The sequence below is a fragment of the Triticum dicoccoides genome, chromosome 6B, assembly GCF_002162155.2.
Source record: "Triticum dicoccoides isolate Atlit2015 ecotype Zavitan chromosome 6B, WEW_v2.0, whole genome shotgun sequence".
NCBI classification, from domain to species: Eukaryota; Viridiplantae; Streptophyta; class Magnoliopsida; order Poales; family Poaceae; genus Triticum; species Triticum dicoccoides.
This window is the reverse complement of record NC_041391.1, coordinates 434,684,808-434,691,197: the sequence shown is the minus strand read 5'-3', so window position 1 is coordinate 434,691,197 and position 6,390 is coordinate 434,684,808.

Genomic DNA, 6,390 nt, shown 5'->3' with positions numbered 1-6,390 from the left:
AAGTAGTTTGAAAGCTTATATGATAAAAGATAGACCCGGGGGCCATAGGTTTCACTAGTGGCTTCTCTCAAGATAGCATAAGTATTATGGTGGGTGAACAAATTACTGTCGAGCAATTGATAGAAAAGCGAATAATTATGAGATTATCTAGGCATGATCATGTATATAGGCATCACGTCCGCGACAAGTAGACCGACTCCTGCCTGCATCTACTACTATTACTCCACACATCGACCGCTATCCAGCATGCATCTAGAGTATTAAGTTCATAAGAATAGAGTAACGCATTAAGAAATATGACATGATGTAGAGGGATAAACTCATGCAATATGATATAAACCCCACCTTTTTATCCTCGATGGCAACAATACAATACGTGCCTTGCTACCCCTATTATCACTGGGTAAGGACACCACAAGATTGAACCCAAAGCTAAGCACTTCTCCCATTGCAAGAAAGATCAATCTAGTAGGCCAAACCAAACTGATAATTCAAAGAGACTTGCAAAGATAACTCAATCATACATAAAAGAATTTAGAGGAGATTCAAATACTTCTCATAGATAAACTTGATCATAAACCCACAATTCATTGGATCTCGACAAACACACTGCAAAAAGAGTTACATCGAATAGATCTCCAAGAAGATCGAGGAGAACATGGTATTGAGATCCAAAAAGAGAGAAGAAGCCATCTAGCTAATAACTATGGACCCGAAGGTCTGTGGTAAACTACTCACAACTCATCAGAGGGCCTATGATGTTGATATAGAAGCCCTCCATGGTCGATTCCCCCTCCGGCGGAGCGCTGGCGAAGGCTCCAAGATGGGATCTCGCGGATAGAGAAGCTTACGGCGGTGGAAATTGTTTTTCGTTGGCTCCCTGGATGTTTTCGGGGTACGTGGGTATATATAGGAGGAAGAAGTAGGTTGGTGGCCGCCCGAAGGGCCCACGAGATAGGGGGCGCGCCCTGTAGGGGTGGGCGCGCCCTCCACCCTCGTGGCCACCTCGGCTGCTTCTTGACTTGCACTCCAAGTCCTCTAGATCACGTTTGTTCCAAAAATCACGCTCCCGAAGGTTTCATTCCGGTTGGACTCCGTTTGATATTCCTTTTCTTCGAAATACTAAAATAGGCAAAAAAACAGCAATATGGGTTGGGCCTCCGGTTAGTAAGTTACTCCCAAAAATGATATAAATGTGTAAAGTAAAGCCCATAAACATCCAAAAAGGGTAATATAATACATGGAACAATAAAAAATTATAGATACGTTGGAGACGTATCAAGCATCCCCAAGCTTAATTCCTACTCGTCCTCGAGTAGGTAAATGATAAAAACAGAATTTTTGATGTGGAATGCTACGTAGTATAATTCTCAGTTAATTTTCTTTATTGTGGAATGAATGTTCAGATCCAAATGATTCAAAATAAAAGTTCATATTGACATAAGAAATAGTAATACTTCAAGCATACTAATAAAAGCATATAGTTAGGCTATGCTTTATTTTAGTCACACAAAAATGCTACCAAATTCTACACCCCCGATGACAAGCCAAGCAATTGTTTCGTACTTAAATAATCTCAAACTTTTTCAACCTTCACGCAATACATGAGCGTGAGCCATGGATATAGCACTATGGGTGGAATAGAATATGATGATGGGGATTGTGTGGAGAAGACAAAAAAGGAGAAAGTCTCACATTGACGAGGATAATCAACGGGCTATGGAGATGCTCATCAATTGATGTCAACATGAGGAGTAGGGATTGCCATGCAACGGATGCACTAGAGCTATGAATGCTCAACAAAAGAAAACTAGTGGGTGTGCATCCAACTCGCTTGCTCATGAAGACCTAGGGCATTTGAGGAAGCCCATCGTAGGAATATACAAGCCAAGTTCTATAATGAAAAATTCCCACTAGTATATGAAAGTGACAACATATGAGACTCTCTATATGAAGAACATGGTGCTACTTTGAAGCACAAGTGTGGAAAAAGAGATAGTAACATTACCCCCTTTTTATTCTTTTTCTTTTTTCTTTTTTTGGGCCTTTCTTTTTTTCTTTTGGCCTTTCTTTTTTTCTTTTTTTTCGGACCTTTCTTTTTTTTCTTTTTTTCTTTTTGGGGACAATGCTCTAATAATGATGATCATCACACTTTTATTGATTTACAACACATGAATTACAACTCAAAACTAGAACAAGATATGACTCTATATGAATGCCTCCGGCGGTGTACCGGGATGGGCAATGAATCAAGAGTGACATGTATGAAAAATTATGCATGGTGGCTTTTCCACAAATACGATGTTAACTACATGATTATGCAATGGCAATATGACAATAGTAATGTGTGTCATGATGATAAACGGAATGGTGGGAAGTTGCATGGCAATATATCTCGGAATGGCTATGGAAATGCCATAATAGGTAGGTATGGTGGCTGTTTTGAGGAAGATATAAGGAGGTTTATGTGTGATAGAGCGTATCATATCACGGGGTTTGGATGCACCGGCGAAGTTTGCACCAACTCTCAAGGTGAGAAAGGGCAATGCACGGTACCGAAGAGGCTAGCAATGATGGAAAGGTAAAAGTGCGTATAATCCATGGACTCAACATTAGTCAAAAGAACTCATATACTTATTGCAAAAATTTAGAAGTCATCAAAAACCAAGCACTACGCGCATGCTCCTAGGGGGATAGATTGGTAGGAAAAGACCATCGCTCGTACCCGACCGCCACTCATAAGGAGGCACAATCCAAGGACACTTCATGTTTCAAATTTGTTACACAACTTTAACCATACGTGCATGCTACGGGACTTGCTAACTTCAACACAAGCATTCTTTAAATTCATAATCACCCAACTAGCATGACTTTAATATCACTACCTCCATATCTCAAAACAATTATCAAGTATCAAATTGATCATAGCATCCAATTCACTTCCTATGATAGTTTTTATTATACCCAACTTGGATGCCTACCATTCTAGGAACAATTTTATAACCATAGCAAATACCATGCTGTTCTAAGAGACTCTCAAAATAATATAAGTGAAGCATGAGAGACTAGCAATTTCTAAAAAATTAAGCCACCGCCGTGCTCTAAAAGATATAAGTGAAGTACTAGAGCAAAAACTATCTAGCTCAAAAGATATAAGTGAAGCACATAGAGTATTCTAATAAATTCCAATCAAGTGGGCTTCTCCCAAAAGTGTGTACAGCCAGGATGATTGTGGAAAACTAAAAAGCAAATACTAATATCATACACGACGCTTCAAGCAAAACACATATCATGTGGCGAATAAAAATATAGCTCCAAGTAAAGTTACCAATGAACGAAGACGAAAGAGGGGATGCCTTCCGGGGGCATCCCCAAGCTTAGGATTTTGGCTACTCATGAATATCTTGGGGTGCCATGGGCATCCCCAAGCTTAGGCTTTTTCCACTCCTTATTTCATAGTCCATCAAATATTTACCCAAAACTTGAAAACTTCACAACAGAAAACTCAACAGGAAATCTCGTAAGCTCCGTTAGTGAAAGAAAGCAAAACCACCACATAAGGTACTGTAATGAACTCATTCTTTATTTATTTTTGTGTTAAACCTACTGTATTTCAAGTTCTCTATGGTTCATACAACTTAATACTAGCCATAGATGCATCAAAATAAGCAAACAACACACGAAAAACAGAATCTGTCAAAAACGGAACAGTCTGTAGCAATCTGTAACTAACGCAAACTTATGGAACTCTAAAACTACTACCAAAATAGGAAGTCCTGGGAAATGTGAATATTGATCTACAGAAAAAAGAATCAACGCAAAAGCATGTTTCTGTGATATAACAAAACTAATTTCGTGCGTGCAAAGTTTCTGTTTTTCAGCAGAATCAAGTTAACTATCACCATAGGTTATCCTATAGGTTCTACTTGGCACAAACACTAACTAAAACATAAAAACACATCTAAACAGAAGTTAGAAGAAAATATTATTACTAAACAGAAACAAAAACAAGAACACAAATAAAATTGGGTTGCCTCCCAACTAGCGCTATCGTTTAACGCCCCTAGCTAGGCATAAAAGCGAAGATAGATCTAAGTAGTGCCGTAATAATAAGATAAATCTTGAAAACTCATCTCATATTCTCTACGTTCAGCAGCAAGTTTTCTTTGAGGCAAGCAAAAGTAATCAAAAGGGATTAATTTAGCGGGACAAAAGTCCCCAAGATCAATCACAGGAGGAACAGGTTCCTCCTTTGGCCCTTCATATTGCACAACTAATTCATCATTATAAGCATTCTTTTGGCAGAATTTCGTGAGCCTATACTCAAGAGAGTATCCTAGCTCATTATTTCAAAGAGAAAATCATTATTAAGTTCAGAAATTCTATCAACTAGGACATTGGTAGGAACCTTTTTTCTAAGGTTTTCATTGAAAGCAACATAGTCCAAAGATTGAAAATGCCTAATTTCCTCTTCATCGAAGAGGATCGCCTCTATGGGAGGACGATCGACATCCACCCTATAGTGCGCAAAGATTTTTTGGCCTCTCTTATTATAAATCTAAACTCATGAGCTAAAAAGATAGTAACATCGCGCTTAACAGAAGAATGCTCAATATTAGAAAATTCCAGGAAAATTCTTTGTATGCAAGGATGCATATGCATAAATTGTCTTTCAAGCTCAACTACAAGCATAGCGATAGCATCCGCAAGACTACTAGTTCTATGAAGAATAGAACCACCCATAGAAGGTAAAGCACTGTCACAAGTAAAGAAATCTTGAATAACACCTTTTCCAATAATGTTACCACTACCGATTCGAAACTTTTTAGTATGCAAGATAGGGGGTTCTTCAGCAGGAGCATCAGATTTTTCCATGTTATCATTATTGTCCATATCGACGATAATCTCCCCAATTTCAGACATAATGGCAAACAAAAGCGAGGAAGAAGAAAGCAAGCAAAAGAGAGAGAGAGGAGAAGATTGGGAAAGAGAGGGCAAATAAAACGACAAGGGTGAAGTGGGGGAGAGGAAAATGAGAGGCAAATGGCAAATAATGTAAATATGAGGGAGATGAGTTTGTGATGGGTACTTGGTATGTCTTGACTTGAGCGAAGACCTCCCCGGCAACGGCGCCAAAAATCCTTCTTGCTATGTCTTGAGCTTGCGTTGGTTTTCCTTGAAGAGGAAAGGGTGATGCAGCAATAGTAGCGTAAGTATTTCCCTCAGTTTTTGAGAACCAAGGTATCAATCCAGTAGGAGGCTCCTCAAAAGTCCCACGCACCTACACAAACAAACAAAGAACTTGCAACCAACACAATAAAGGGGTTGTCAATCCCTTCATAGCCACTTGCGAAAGTGAGATCTGATAGAGATAGTATGATAAGATAAATATATTTTTGGTATTTTATAATATAGATTGGAAAAATAATGATGCAAATAAAAGTAGATTGAAAGCTTATATGATAAAAGATAGACCCGGGGGCCATAGGTTTCACTAGCGGCTTCTCTCAAGATAGCATAAGTATTACGGTGGGTGAACAAATTACTGTCGAGCAATTGATATAAAAGTGAATAATTATGAGATTATCTAGGCATGATCATGTATATAGGCATCATGTAACGCCCCGGATTCGATGCGCCAGGTGTCTGCCAGTTATTCGCCATCGTTGCCATGTCATTTGCTTGCGTGTTTGCATTTTTGCCATGTCATCATGTGCATTGCATTGCATACGTGTTCATCTCATGGATCCGAGCTTTTTCCCCGTTGTCCGTTTTGCAAGCCGGCACTCCTATGTCCCCCGACGCCCCCTTTTGCCTCTTTTCATGTGCGGGTGTTAAACATTCTCGGAATGGACCGAGGTTTGCCAAGCGGCCTTGGTACACCACCGGTAGACCGCCGGTCAAGTTTCGCGTCATTTGGAGTCCGTTTGATACTCCAACGGTTAACCGGGGTACCGTAAAAGCCTCTTTTGTTGCAGCCCAACACCCCTCTAAAGTGGCCCAATAACCCATCTAAGTCACCTCCATGCTCTCGGTCGTTCGATCACGATCCTGTGGGCGAAAACCGCACTCCATTTGGAGTCTCCTAGCTCCCTCTACTTATTTATAGGTGCTCCTCCCCGATTTTTCGCGCACCTAGCGTCTTCCTCCTCGCGCCGCCAGACGCGTCCGCACCGCGCCCGGACATGTCCGCCACCGCCTCTGCCCAATCCAGAGCCGCCACCTGTCCTCCGCCGCTGTCCCCGCGCCGCCAGCCCGCGGAGCCCATCGCGGGCCTGCCCGGGCCTGAACCGGCTGCGCCGCCGCCCGCATGCGCGCATTGCGCCCCGCTGCCCTTGCGCGCCGCCCGGCCTTCCCGCCGGCGAGCTCCGCTGGAGCCGCCTCACCGAG